Source organism: Aedes albopictus, chromosome 2 (assembly GCF_035046485.1).
Source record: "Aedes albopictus strain Foshan chromosome 2, AalbF5, whole genome shotgun sequence".
Classification (NCBI taxonomy): Eukaryota; Metazoa; Arthropoda; class Insecta; order Diptera; family Culicidae; genus Aedes; species Aedes albopictus.
In genome coordinates this window covers 229,478,412-229,494,237 of record NC_085137.1, presented here as the reverse complement: position 1 = coordinate 229,494,237, position 15,826 = coordinate 229,478,412, and the positions used below count along the sequence as shown (strand labels likewise).

General features: G+C 36.3%; 1 protein-coding gene and 1 long non-coding RNA gene across 4 annotated transcripts in view; both read left to right on the top strand.

Moving 5' to 3' along the window:
- The window catches only part of LOC134287952 (uncharacterized), a 746,963-nt gene that overhangs the window by 30,313 nt on the left and 700,824 nt on the right, over nt 1-15,826 (top strand). The gene's annotated exons all lie outside the window — the stretch shown is intronic.
- The window catches only part of LOC109401385 (cGMP-dependent 3',5'-cyclic phosphodiesterase), a 239,401-nt gene continuing 232,253 nt past the window's right edge, over nt 8,679-15,826 (top strand). The window contains exon 1 of one of the 3 annotated variants that reach the window (XM_062851275.1): nt 8,679-9,145. The gene's annotated coding sequence lies outside the window, so the exon portion shown is untranslated. Of the gene's footprint in view, nt 9,522-15,826 lie in introns of all 3 variants that reach the window. The other 2 variants (XM_062851274.1, XM_062851273.1) reach the window with 2 other exon arrangements.

The following is a 15,826-nucleotide window of genomic DNA, read 5'->3' as shown; positions in this document are numbered from 1 at the left end:
CGTCATCACTGTTCCAGGTAACATCGAGATCATCTTCAACGTCCGCAATGGTGTTGTTGGCAGTATTCGAGTGAAGTGACAGGTCGAAATTGAGGCGATCGATACTGTTGTAAAATTCAGTTGGATCATGACGAATCATGGTTCCAGACGTCGTAAACTGCTGCAGTCGGGTGGAGAAATTTGAATCGCGTCTAATGGATGTAGAAACAGGTAGCAGATTGTTGAGCGTCTTCAGGTTTTCGCCAAATTGACCGATCCTCAAGTCCATTGAGTCCACTCGCAGAAGGAGATCCCGCATAGTCTTGATGATGATAGCTTCACGATCCATTACGCAGGGATTGAAATTCACCCTACAGTTCTCGCAGAACCAAAGCAGTCCAACATTAGCTGCCCACGCCTTGAAGTTGGTCGCGTTTAGGCCCACGCAACCGGGATGGAATACCTTTCCACACGACCCACTGCACAATACACTTCTTTCAGATCGCGCAAAATTCCTAGAGCAGGCCTTACATGCATCCATGATTTCAAATTGCTCTTAACACAATGGTAAACCAAACTAGAAAGTGGATTTCCCTACGACAAACGAATCAATGAGATATTGCAGAGGAGACGATATAGGAGCGCAAACACAGTTGTGATCAAAACAAATACAGCGCGTTCCCAATATCCAATCTTATCGCTTTGCTCACTTACGTACTGTTCACTAAAGCCGGTGTCGAACCAGAGCCTGCGCGTCGATTATAGTGTTTCGGTTTTTGAGACCACCGAACGCACCAAGACACACTACACAATCCAACTCATCAGCACCGCCTCAAACGAGAGGCGTGTAAATGCACAAGCAAAACAAACCACCGGACGAGGTACTAAACAACTGATTGAATGAAGCACTAACGTAGTGAGTGTGTCGATATCAGTCCTGCAAAATATCTGTCTCAGTGCCTGTTTTTCAGCCGAAAATGAATGACTGCGGCGGTCGTTTTCAGTTCCTCGATGTGAGAACTGACAGAGTCCGAGAGCTCCATGCGTGAGCGACCCAACACGATCAATTCCCAATCATCCACACACTACTCATGCTGAAAGGCCATTCGTCTCAAGCGGTGGCTTGTGAGAGTGAGTGCCCTATACGTTAGCACGGGTGAAAACACTCAACTACAGAAAATTGAATGGAAATTTAACCCTGTCAGCTCTCGCTTTCAGCACGCTGCGTGCGAGTGTGAGTACATATTTCATTTCGCTCCCGTGTTGCTGATCGGAAAGCAACTTTGACAGGAAAACCAAAACGGAGAAAATGAAAAAAAGCAAAATATCGCTATCATAAAGGCCTGTCGAAAAATTGCAGCACTGGTCGATATATCGTCTCATACAATACCACATCAACTGATTTGTTTTCAGTACTATCCTTTGTTGCTAGATTGGATGCCGCGGTCAAGAGTGGAATTTTAATCACTTTTGCACTCCAGTCTATTTAGGATATGCTTAATCTTCAGTCGTATACCGTTTAGCAGGCTATGCTTCAAAAGATTCCAATAACTGTTCGTTTGTACGAGCCGAAAAAATACGCGAAAAATAAAATTCGGAGGCCACAAAAACGTGATGCGAGTTCGTTAGACTTCTTCTTATTCATATTGTTGTTTGTGTGCAAACAAACTTTTGTTTATGTTGCAAGTGAGATTTGCCACAACAATGTAAACAAAAAATGAACATAGAATATGAAAAAGTTTTATCTGTCGCAATTTTTTTATTTCTGATTTTTCTAGGTTGGCAAAGCTAGAAATCGAAAGATAAAGAGTAGTTCTTTCAAATGGGGAAGAAAAAGTGTTGTTTTGTTAGAAATTCTAAGAGTTATGGAGAGCCAAACTTTAGCATTTTCTATGGAAAATTTACTTTTTTGTGCTCCGTCCCGAAAGGGATATGTACATATTCTATCCAAATTATTTGTAATTATATTTAATTGAGAAATTACACAGATATTAGGAAAAATTAATGCATATTGATCCTGCAATTTATGAGAATCAGAAATTCGCGTATTTCTACAAAAGCTTAATTTTGTCTATAATATTTCAAGTTCCAGTTTTCAGTAAAAATCATGACTTAACTATGTTTTACCCTTCTTACACCCATAAGAAGGGTATAAATATCGCACGAAAAACCGACTTTCGATCCGAGGCCCGGAGGGCCGAGTCTCATATACCAATGAACTCAGCTCGACGAACTGAGCAAATGTCTGTATGTGTGTGTGTATGTGTGTATGTGTGTATGTGTGTATGTGTGTATGTGTGTGTGTGTGCGTTACAAAAAAAAGTCACGCACGTTTCTCAGCCGTCTGTCAACCGATTTGAGTTCTCTTGGAAGCAAATGAAAGCTACTACATCCTAGTAGAACGCTATTGATTTTTTTTCGATTGGACGTTTGGTTACCGAGATATCTCTCGAAGAGTACTTATGAGTCATACATCTAAACTTTTTAAGATTTTTGACCAAGTGTATCAAAATAAATATTTCGGCCGTTTGTCAATCGATTTGGGTTTTCTTGGCACCAAATGAAAGCTACAGCATCCTAGTAGATCGCCCAGAAATTTTATTTCGATTGGACATTTGGTTACCGAGATATCTTTCGAAGAGTGTTTTGAAGTAATATAGGTTAGCTTTTTGAGAGATTTCTGATATTTAGCATATTGATGAATATCTCAGCCGTCTGTCAACCGATTTGAGTTCACTTGGCAGCAAATGAAAGCTACAATATCGTAGTAGAACGCTCAGAAATTTTATTAAGATTGGACATTTGGTTACAGAGATATCATTCGAAGTGCACTTATATATATATGTTAAATGAAAGCTTTGAATTTACACTACCCGTCATAAGTACGGACTCACAAAAAGTATTGCAACAATATTGCATCACCCTGACTCACCTCGATATCTCTAAAACCAGAACACCTACTAAAATGCTGCCTTCAGAAAAGTTGTTGCTTTTGGGCTTCTGAATAACTTTGCTGAAGACAGCATTATTGTAAGTCCTCAGGATTTGGAGATACCGAGGTGAGTCAGGGTGATGCAATATTGTTGCAATACTTTTTGTGAGTCCGTACTTATGACGGGTAGTGTATATATTGTGGGAAAAATGCAAGAACCGGACAGCGAAAATAACTATCTAATGCCAAAACTTAGTAGATATGTATATCATTTTTGTCCTTTTTGCATCATAACCATGAATACCAAGTACTTCGGAGCTAATTTAATCGACTGATTGAGAGATATTAGACAAAGTATATCTCGCTGATTTTCTTATCCATTTGTTAATCGATTCAAGATCTTTTGGTAGTTAACAAAAGATACAATATTCCAGAACATGTAAGCAATTTTTTAAAAATTTCACTCAAGATTCTAGAAGGTTTCTCTCATTTCTGGCAGTTTAGTCCATGGTACATGATGCTATTTCGGAAACCAATTCACTAGATGCCAAATCCACAATATTTTCTAGAACTTTTGCTCCATCACACAAAATAAATATGTTAAATACAAATAATACAACAATAGTTTTAATAAGTGCAAGAAGGGTTCTGTTCACCATAGGTGGATTAAATCGGGTTTTTTTATTGATTTTATCGATATTACATAATCTCTGCATGGAATGATTGTTCCTATTTCAGAAAAAAATGGCGCAGTAGTCGGGAACCCCACGACGTAATCTCGAACTAAATGCGTTGCTATCAGTAACCACGATACCCGTCATATTTGTAGTTATTCAGATAAAAGCTCTTAATGAATCTACTGCCAACCAGCCCAGAATAACAGATCCATGTTTAAATTAGCTTGATCATCCAACAAGGAAAGTGTTTTTTTAACTTTTTTTTTAATACGAACATTGGAGTGTCACAAAGACCTTACAATATTCCAAATATAGGTACAAAGTTTAGCAGAAAAAATTGCAAAATTGTCCATTTACTAAAATTCTAATATCTCAGCTTCTAGACAACATAATTTCAATTTTTTTTCGAGAAATGACGCATACAAATAGTACTATGAGATAAAATTTTCAAAATTGAAAATAAAAAATCGTGCATGTATTTTTTCACAAATTTAGATGAAAAATTCTCAAAAAATAGTCCTTTTTATCAACATAAAAACGGCCCTGCCGTCAATATGTATACAATATTTCAAAAAAGGTATCCCCTTCAAGAATGTCTAGTGATCCAAAGAAAAATACAAAAATATTGAAAAAATTCAGAAGTTGAAAAAAAATTACGAAGACATTATTTTTTTGAGACTTTTCTTGAAAAACGGTCATTTTTTAAAATCGCCCTAGCGGAACCTCTAAATGATTTTTTAGAAAATCGAAATGTTCTACAAAAATGCTTCAAATATGCATATCTTTCATTCAGAGCCGTAGCGTGCGGTTGGCCAGGTTGGCCCCCACCAAGGGCACCAGCCTCAGAGGGGCGCCGAAAAGGCCTAAGGCTATGGATGAATGTTAACAAGATTTCACTGATTTTTAAAGTATTTAAGATTGATCATGTGTTTTTTACGTTCTCCCGATTTCTCAAAAATCAGATTTCTCTAGATTATTTTGAATATTTACCACGATGTTACCTGGAAATGTATCTACTAGGTATTTTATTTTGAGAAACTATTTTATTTATTTTTTTTCAATGAGCAAAGCAATATTAATATGCTTTCGGAATTCCAGTGAAAGTTTCTTTCTGATAATTTCTGAACATTCTCACTGGGCAATGTCTTGAGGTTACTTCCGAGGTCATTCGTCGCATTCGTTCAAGTGTTTTACAGTCTTGATAAAAAGTATTTATATAATTTTTCAGTTCATACGATTGTTGTTGGGATTAAACTCTTTTCAATCTTGCACAAACCATTCAAACACTGTTCACCCAAAAACTATCAGTGAGTTTTTTTTTTATTTTCTCAAAACAAATTGAACATTCTTGGAATTTTCAATAAATTTCACCTAGTTTTTCTTCGGAATTTCTTGCTAGCATTCTTTCCCAAAATCTTCCAGAAATTCTTGCGTAAATTCTTCTTGGGATTTCTTTGAAAAAATTTCAAAGAATTTATCCTGAAATTCTTACCGAAAATTTTTCATAAATCCATTAAAAAAAAAAACCAAAAATCCTTCTGCAGATTTCTCTTGAAATATATCGAAGTATTCCTTTAGCAATTCCTCCAGGGAGACTTTCAAAAGGATATCTGGGAATTTCCAAGAATTTTATTAGATAATCTTTCATAGAATCTTTAAGAAACTTCTGCAGATATTCTTGCAAAAAATCTCAGATTTTTTTTAAACGATGTCTACAGAAATTCCTCCACAGATTCCTTTATAAAATCTTTTAGGGGTTGATACTTGATGATTTCTTGATGATTGATGATTTCTCAATTCTTATTTCTTTTTTTTCCTGGATTTTGCCATAAAAATCTTTAATAAATTTTTCATTAAATTTTCCAAAGTTTCCTCCAGAAGAGATTTCCTGTAGAGATTTCCTTAGAAATTCCTCCAGTAATTTTTTTATAGATGTTTCTGAGAATTCCTTTAAAAAATCTTCCATGATTTTTTATAGAAAATCATCTAGGTATAAATTATTTTAGAAATTCAACCAAGTTCCTTCAGAAAGTCTTTTACAGATTCCTTTAGAAAGAAGAAATCTCTCATATTGCTTAGAAAATCTCCATTGATTCCGAAATTGTTCCATGTTCATTATAGATTGCTTCATAAATTTCTGTTCGAATTCCTCTAGCAAACTTTTCATCCTCATAAATTCCTAAAAAATCATAAATTTGGAATTATTTCAGTTTTTTTAGAAAATCTGCCACGGATTTCATCCAAAATTTCTCCAAAGGTTTTTTTTAGATTCCTCCAGGGATTCATAATACCTTCCAAGAATTTGTTTTAGAAAATCCTCCAGAGATTTCTTAAGAAACTTTTTCAGGGATCCCTTCAAAAATTCTTCCAGAAATTCTTCAACTGGTTTCAACATTTTTTACAAGCATTCCTTCAGGTATTTTTTTCGGGAACTTCTCCAGGCAATAATTATTCCATGAATTCCATTGGAAATTCTTGCTCAAATGTCTCCCGGGTTTTCATCAGGTATTTCTCCGAATATTTCAGCAGTAATTCCTCCAGAGATTCTAGCATAATTTCCTTCAGTGATTCCAGAAGGATTTTTTTCCAGAGATTTCAACAAAAACTCATTCGAACAAACAAAATCCAACTGAAGAAACTTCGAAAAAAAAAATGCAAATTAGCAATGTTCAAATGTTTTAGGGCACCAATCTGGATGCTTGCCAAGGGCGCCATGGGACCACGCTACGGCTCTGCTTTCATTTAAGGGTTGAGCACCTTGTCTTTTCGAACATCGATTTTTTTTTTGGGACAGTCTAATGATGTGTGTACAAGTTGGACTCATTTCAGCTTCGTATTTTGGAAAAAAAAGAGTTCAAATTCAGGAAAATATAAATCGCTGAAATATCCACCAACACTGTCAAATTTGCCTTTACCTCCTCCGTGTTTTTACGGTCGTTTGGTTGTGGAAACCTGATTTTCAAGCATGAACCTTAAATATGTGGTCTTCCCTCATCATCTCGTTATGGAAGTCATGAGTAAAAGTATTTTGATTGCAATCACCTTTAGAAACGGAATGCTGGAAGCAGCTGAAATTTTGACTGATCACTTATCAAAGTTACCATCCGTCCTGATTTTCGACAGATTTTGCCAAAAATTTCTTAACAAATCCGATGAGTTTTGCTCATGTTTAAGAAAATACATGAAATGTCTTGATTTTCTATGCTGTGTTGATGGGAGCCTTAGCTTGACAAAATGTCAACATTTCAGCTTTATGTTCCTCAGATATAGGTATTTATTGGATAACTTACTTTTTACATTAAAAATCCTTTTAATGTCATTTTTACAATTGGTATTAGGCATTAGACTAATCAGCCTAAATACATCCAAGATTACATCATAATCATAATAATTATTTAATCTAATATGTCAAAGTCGTCTATTTTCTATGAAAGATTAATTTATTTTTCTTTCTGATGCATGTTAGTTCAATTGCGTTGCGTTGCGTTGCGTTGCGTTGCGTGGTAACGGAGTAATTCGTAGATTGCATACTGAAAGTTGTCATGTTAAAACTTGAATACTCCTATTCTAATTGCTTATGGAATGCTATTTGGGAAGGAACAGCTATCCAATCAGAGGTTGAAGTAAAAAAGACATGAGAACTTCCATTGCCGGCCACGCCCATCTTCTCCGTTACGAGAATAGGAAAGGATGTGATGATATGACACCTACTTTAGAAGAGGTCAGCGACTCACCGACACTCCCATAAGTGTCAAGGAGTTGGATATTTGGAATGGGGTAATTTGGGAATCACTATAAGCGAGTGATGCGACAAGATTCAGATTGCGTAAGTGTATTTGAGTAAATCATGTAAGATGTGTTGGAGTTAGTGAAAGTGTTTTAGTGTTTCAAACACTAACGTTGGGAGTGACATAGCTAAGAAATTTTGTCACTCCATGGGCCTTTTTGCTTCCGGGATGGGGCACAGGCATTTGGACCATGTGTCCTGGCTAACAAGCCTAGGCTTAAGCGCCATTGATCGCTCTCTGAAACGATAAGAAACACGTTATGTGGATGGGAAGGGATAGTAGGGAAAGGATAACTATTTATCAAGATGTCAGCGACTCACCGACGCTCTCGAAAATAGAAAGGAAATAGGGTCTTCGTACAGGAATGGTCGGGAATTCAGTATGATTGCTATGCGTTATATATGTAGCTTGATATGGTGAAAACTCCAGGTATATGCGATTGTGTAATGTTGAATTGAATGGTAAAATATGAACATGAAATAACGCAAAAAACCAGAAGGATCTCACCAAATTGTTTTGTTGTCCAACGATGTGCTTCAGGTTCCTCCTTTGATAACTCAGGTGGGCCATGGTGGGGTTGTTCGGGAACAGGAATGCACAAATTATCTTCCTATATTGATAACTTCATTTCAAAATTTCCGCTGTTTGAAGCAGAAGGCTATTGCTTGAACTCTTCCATTATATTTTCATTGTAATAAAAACACAAAATTATTCACAAAATGTAATTTATAAAAGATCTCGTCTCTTTTTTTGTTATTGAGCACCATCGGTTGGATCTTTCCATCACAATTCCAACGGAAATGCACAATTTTAGCTCATACGGATCTACTGGAAAGTGGTCTTCTAGCAAACAAACTGAACGCACGTGATCTCAGCGAGATCAATCGAACTTTAAGCGAACACCGCCGCGAACACTGAACTCAACATTTGTCTATTTTTTCATTCACATATCTGCCTTCCGGGTGGACAAGGACTAGCCGGGTCATAGGCCAAATCGAAAAAAAAAATAGAACACGAAATGAATTGCTGTCAAATGCAAAAACACTTCCACTCGCGGTCACTGCTTACTTCGATCTTCTGATGCATGTTAGTTCAATTAGGCTCCAAACCGACCAAAACACTCTCCTCTTCGAGCTGTTGCTTATTCCATGTCGCATATAGCATCTTTGCGTTCATCTCCCGGTTGCTCCCGTTCGGTTTTCGGTTTGTTATCTTTCTAGCCGGCCAGCAGCCAGCAGAAGCGCACGCGGTGGGTTGGTATCGCCGTTCGCGAAATTGCCGTCGCTCGTCGCGTCTAGCCTCTGGATTCTCGCTCGGTGTGTTGGTGCAATCGAAGCGTCCGTCGCGGCGCGCCGTCGACCCGAACCCGAAAAGATAAAAAGAGAGCGTCGTGAATCAAAACAAACCATTCAATCGTGAGATCGCTTTCCGTCCGGTTGTCTGTCGGTCGTCCGTCGTCAATTTAGGGGTTCTTTTTTTGGCGTCGTGTGCTTTGGGTGATTTATATCTTGTTGGTCGGATTGCGCCATTCAGTATCACAGCAAAGAGAGCCATTCCTCGGGATCGGATACGGATGCGGTTAGCAGCATTAGCGACGTGTGTTATGCTGTTATCGAACATCACTTCAAAAGTCGGTCTGGTCGCATAAAAGAGTGTGAATTCGCTGTTTTTTTGGGAACTCGCGTGTCGTGCTTATCAGTCAGTAGCTAAGTGAGTGAGCAGCCAATCAGTGAACGGGAATTAATGTGTGGCGTATCTTCGCCAAGGAGGTACCCAATAGTGATTAAATCAAATGATTAGGCTGTTGCTGGCGTGGATAAGCAGCTTATCGTGAATGTGTTGAGATTTTTTTTTTGTCCTGCTGGTATTCTATGTCAGCAAAATCTCCCGAGTGACGCAAATGAAGTGAATTTGTTGCAGTACATTGCTTCTTGCTGTGGAATGATATCATAAAGGAGAGATAATCACTGTCAGATAGACAAAAGAGCGCCTGTAAAAATTGTAGTAAAAACAAGTGTGTACCGTGTACCAACAGAGCAAGTTTGTTCATCAGAAAAAGCATCATCGTCTCGGACGGAAGTTGGGAGTGCCTTGGTGGAACTAGTAGTGAAAGAATTGAGGCATACGCGGTCTGTGATGAAAGTGGTAAATAGATCGTAAACACTGAGAATCGTGCCGTGCCGGTCGTCATGTCACAGAGTTATGAATTTACGAGCCTCTCGAGTCACGCTTATAAAACTGCAAACCAAAGGCGAGAAATTTAAATCTATTGTTTTGAATTTTGTCGAGCCGTGATGGACGTTTCATAATTCTTTGCAAAGTGCAAATTGTGTATCATTTGAAGCTTTCGAGTGGTTACACAAGCAATTGTCTAAAGTTTCAGTTTTATGAACACCGACACTATCTGGATCAACGGAGTTCATTCAATTGAAATATCATATAGCATTTCGTTTAATAATCGCTGATCTTTTATCAAACCTTGATTAATTTTTGAGTTTTGTTTGAAAAGCTCCAAGTATATTTAGACACTGATGTTTTTTTTGTGCAATTGTCTACAAAACTATATGGGTATTATTCTTCTTTTTTGGTTCTATGTTCGCATTGGAACTTGGCCATCCTCTCTTCTTAAACTTAGTGTTCTTTGGGCACTTCCAGTTATTAATAATTAATTATTGAAGGGCTTTCTTCGCCTGCCATGCCTGCATGCATTTGTATATTGTGAGCAGTGCTGAAAATTCATTTCGTCATATCTAAATTCAATCACCTACAGCTCATTTTAGAAGCTGAACCTGAGAATATGGTATATGAAAAACTTGTGCAGCTAGACCAGTTCTGCAAGAAAGTCATGGACAAACCGCTATTTTTCAAATATTTTAGATAAATGTCACGGACTGCCTTCGAAAAATGCCAAATGATATTCACCGTGAATATCATTTGGCATTTTTCAAAGGTAGTCCGTGACATTTACCTTAAACATTCGAAAAATAACGGGTTTTCCGTGACATTCTTGCAGAACTGGTCTAGCTGCACAAGTTTTTCATGTACCATATTCTCAGGTTCAGCTTCTAAAATGAGCTGTAGGTGATTGAATTTAGATATGACGAAATGAATTTTTCAGCACTGATTGTGAGGCATGTACAATGATACACTGTCCAGGAAGTCGAGAAAATTTTCCCGATTGGAAAGGGGATCGAACCCACAGTCCGGATTGGCAATCCATAGCCTTAACCACTAGGCTAACTGAAGACCCCTGACATGATCCAAAAGCAAAAATAAAATAAGATTCCATTGGGCTGCCTACGTACCTTTTTGTCGCTTAAATAATTGTTATTTGAATATGCTCGATATTTCGGTTCGAAAAAAAATATTTTCACTTGGAATTCGTATAATGATTTCAAAAGTTGATTAGATCATACGTACAACATGAACATTACAATATACATTATATCGAAACGTATATGCATATCTATTGTGGCTATTATGGAAGTGCTGATGAAGATTTCTGCTGGACAATGATTAGGTATATGAGTCAGCGATACTTTGATAAACTGACCATTGAACCTCGGTTATGAATCACTCAACCACAATTACCGGGTTTATTACCCGGCGTGACTCATAAAGTACCGCGATGACGGGTGAAATTGACCGCAAAGTGGTCCATTTTCGTTTACTGAAAATATTGTATCGGCATTTCCCGACATTACTTCTAGAATTCTTTCTCGGATTCCATCATTGATGTTCCCGGGTTTCCTTTAGGGATTTTTCAAAACATTCACACAGGAATCTTTCAAGGATTCTTACTGGGATAACTCACGGGATTCCTTCCGACATTCCTTGATTGATTTCTAACTCCTGGATTCATTATGGGAATGCATAGGGAATTCCTCCAGGAGTTTTCCTTAGAAATTTCCTCAGCGATTCCTCTTTGGATTCCTTTATAGTTTCTTCCTGAGATGTGTTCATTTATTTCTCATGATCCGGCATTGTTACCGAGATTCGTTCAGGGATTACCCCCAAGCTTCTTTTGTGGATTTCTTCCGGTACTTTTTCTGGAATTCCGCCCACACATCCTTCATTGAGTTCTCTCGAGATTCTTCCAGGGAAGTTCAGTTATTCTTTTCAGGATTGCCTTGGAATTTCTCTACAGATTTATCCCAGGATTCCATCCGGCACGCTTTAAGATATTCCTTCCGAGATTCATTTGAAAATTCTTTTTAATGATTTTTCCAGGAATCCTTTCGGGATTTATTCAGGGGATTCCTTTCTTAATTCTCATGGGATTCTATCAGAGATTGCTTCCAAGATTCTTTCATAGATTTCTCCAGAATTTTTTCAATGACTGCTCTTGAGTTGCTTTCAGGAACTACTTAAATATTTTGTCATGGATTGTTCCTGAGGTTCCTTCAGGGATTTATTCCGCGTTTCCTTTCCCTCGAGGGATATCTCTCGTGATTTCTTCCAATAATCTTTACCAGCAGGAAAATTTTCTTTTATTCGAAGAAATTATGCGCCGGAGATCGGCTACAGATTTCTCCAGATAATTTTGCCGGGAATTAATACGAGACTACTCCGCGTGGGGAGGATGGAGGGTAGTAGGGCTTCTTTGGTAGTGTAAAATCGGTAAAAAAATGAAACATTATTTCGTCCCCTTAATGCTAGAACTAGGTAACTGGTTTTGCGAAATCGCAAGAAGTTTGTTCATATCTGAACGTACACCACAATAAACACAAGTTTGTCAATTTAAAATCCGAAAACACATATTAATTCAACTTTTAAGACCAACAAAGAGTTTGTTTTATACCAGGATGAGTTTTACCAGCCATTTTCATCCGCACTTTCCAAAACGAGTTACCGTAAAACGGGGTATCTTTGATAATGCAGGTAACTTTGATAGTGCGGCAGGCATTCTATAGTTTATCTTATAACTATGATACCTTCAAATAGTTAAGAAAAAGGCAAACGTAAACCAATTCTATACATATGAAAGTTCATCTTAGACGTATTTTCATTAAAACCTAGTTTATATACAACTTTTTGGACAAAAAATTAAAATTGTTAATATTTTTGTCATTTGTCAACACCTTCAAACAATCTGCTATACGACTTCGTTACAACTATTTTTTCAATGAATGGACTCTTATTCTCTATAGATTCATCATAGTAGATTCCAAATCTGTCCTTGAATCTCTTAACGAAGTGTGTTTTTACGAAATGGAAGTAATTTTGTAAATTGGGATATAATTTTCCATACATTGCTAAACGCCTAAAACTATGCAATGCCCTTGTAATTTCCTGTAGATAAATCTGTGTTGTTCAAAGTTTGTTAATAAAACATTAAAAAACTACCCAAAAAAGAAAACTCACCATGAATAACATGTTATTTTATGTTGATGTACCGTTAAGCATATATTTTTACAAAGATAATTATTTTTGATAGCTAAATTCACTGTGTTTTTTACTCAGTACTCCACAAACTCATTTTTATATGTAGAATTTAGTAAAAAAATAAATGTTTCGATATAAAAATTCTAACTGATATATTCCACAAGGCTTCTCTCATCATGTTCATACTCCTAAGATTTCAATCTGTAATAATATCTTAAGATTTGATGTGTTTTTCAGGGCATTATCAAAGTTACCCCAAAATAAAAATCTGATTCTCGCTCATATGAAAAACTAAAAGTTAACCAAAATATTTCAGATGATCGAATCTTGCATTTGCAATTGATAACTGATACCCCAGTACTTGTTTTAAAAATATAAAAGTCGGGGAAATACTGTTACATGGAAAAATATTGAGGAAATTCGCTGAAAAACTATCAAAGTTACCCCGTTTTACGGTACCTAGTTCTAGCATTAAGGGGGCGATTTGAGGATTCTCTCTTACGAAAATATTCTGGACCGACCAGAAATCGAACCCACACTCTTTTTATCCGAATATCAAAGTATAAAATAATCAGCAATGTATTTTTTTATTTACTATGATTTTTTAAAACTAAATCTGTTCTTGAAGCCTGTATCGGAACACAGCAACACGACTGTAGGAGGTGCTTTCAATCATTTTGTACAATCATGACCAATTTTCATTCGCATAGTAGCTGGTTCTTTTCCGCTACAGTCCAAAATACTGTAAGGATAATGATGAAATTCTGTTAGAAGTTATGATACTTAACACGTGCAAAGTTTCACGAATTTTGATCGGCTGGTTTGGAAGCTACCAGTGTTGATGTTGGTTAGTATTTATGAGTATTTTTCTTTGCCTAGCATCACTCTATTCTTAGAATTAGTGAAATGTCTGCTCATAAATAAAGTGTTGCTCTTTATTTTATTATTTTAGATTTTGGATTTCTATCACGGTCGCCATATAGTTCAGGCAGCAGGGACTTTGCCATAGGCAACTGGACCCTGGGAAGATTTGTTCCTCTGTATTTTCTCGGAATCTTAAAAAGTTATCTTCTAGCATATTTTCATTTTCAAAACTATTGCTTTAGATTTGACAATGCTTCAATGCATTATTTTTTAAAGGATGATTGTATATTTCCAATCCGTAAGATTTTTTTTTCAATTCCGCAAAATCCCAATGACTATCTGAAATCTCAGCCGAAATGGCTAAATTTCTGCAGTTTTATAGCTTTTTTATGAATAAAATTCTTTTCGGATGTTTGTAATTACTTGGAATGTTTAGTATATTCTCAATGATAAGATGTGCTAAACTATTATTATTTTAGTTCATATCATGAAAAAGCCTGCAGCCTCTCCATCTGCGAAGTACGATATTTTTTTGAACAAACAATTTAAGAAATCTTACGTTTTGAAACACATTTTATTCATCAAAAAATACAAGACAATTCTGAAGTCATTCTGAAGTCTCATTTTAAATGATCCATGTGCTCAAAGTGGGATCAAGTATACATGCCTCCAAAAACACCGTTTTGAATACTTTAGCAGTAATTTGAAGTCATATTATGTTTGGCCTTGCAGAAGATGTTTACCTGACTGACATTGTATGCAAAATACGGATCCAGTTTTGTGTTTTCCTTAAAGTGACAAAAAAAAAAGAAAAAGGATCAAGTCTACTCAGTTTCTCCTAAGGGGCTGTCCAAGAGCTACGTAGACTTTTATCTTGACTTTTCTTGATTTTCTCTTGATTTAAACGCCTTTTCTTGATTCAACCACCAAAAGCCCATTTCAGAAAAGCCACTTTAATTTGCATTTAAAAATGCACAAGATTGAAAAACCTATAGGGTATTGGTTCCCTTATTAAGCATGTGGCTCCCATTTTCATCCTACAAAAATCAAAGAATCAAAGCGCTGTTTGTTTTGTTTTTTATTTTTGTATTGTTTGTTAGAAGTGAGCACCTTTGAAAACAAAAAGAACGGAATCAATCGGAGCCGTAATCGCTTGTTTTCGAATAGGATGAAAATGGGAGCGTGATTTTACTGATGGCACACATACCCTAGTTTATTATTTCAAAAGCTAGATTTTGGCACCTTTTTTACTAGGTTTGCTCACACATAAACGGTGTATCAGAACTTTATTATTAGCTTTATTAAGGAGATTTTCAGCCCGCGGCTGGTTCATCTCCAGGCATCAGAACTCATACAAGCGCCTACATTTATGAAATTTAAAAATCTATCTAAAATATTCCTTCAAACTCAAAGTCGTGGATTCAACGACGCTTGTTAACGAACACATCAATTCTGGATTTTCATCTTGAGTTTTGTAGTATTCAGTTGACGTTTTCTCAATTTTATTATGTAGTCTAATCTCATACAACAATTTGTACGTTGAGTTGTACTTAAAGATTGGTGAATTTTCCAAAACTAAAAAAACTGGATTTGAAAAGGCATCAGCCTGTTATTATTTACAATGTCCAATTACTTATCATTTGCGTTATTTTGAATTAATCTGTTCAAGAATATTTTTGAATTCTAGTGTTTTTGCAGTTGCTTTTCGATTTGATAAATTTTTAATAGACTTTTTCTGATTTCGAAGAAGAGTATTTTTCAAAATATTTGGCAAATAACGACGAAATTCTTGATGAATTTCCTAAAAATAATTCCTGGTCAAATCCTTAGTGGATCTTGCTTGCCATTCAAATGGTTTCAATAAGATTTTTTCTGGTATCCAAATGCGATCTTTAGTGAATTTATGATATAGTCCTTGCAAGTCAAAGCAAGAGTTTTATCAGATTACTCATGAAAACTTGTAACATCTTACTTGTACTTAAACATAACACCTTCCTTAGGTTTTTTGTGCTAAAATTGTTAGTAGGTTTCTTGTCGAGTAATTAAACAGACATCTAATTTACCTTACTTATAAAAACAAAATTTGATGATGTTTCGATTTTTTTATTGACAGAAAGTCTGTGTTGATTCCTTGCGAGCACTCAGTATTTTTATGATATTTTTTATCAGGGATATCATCGAAGATTTTTGGAGAATTTAGG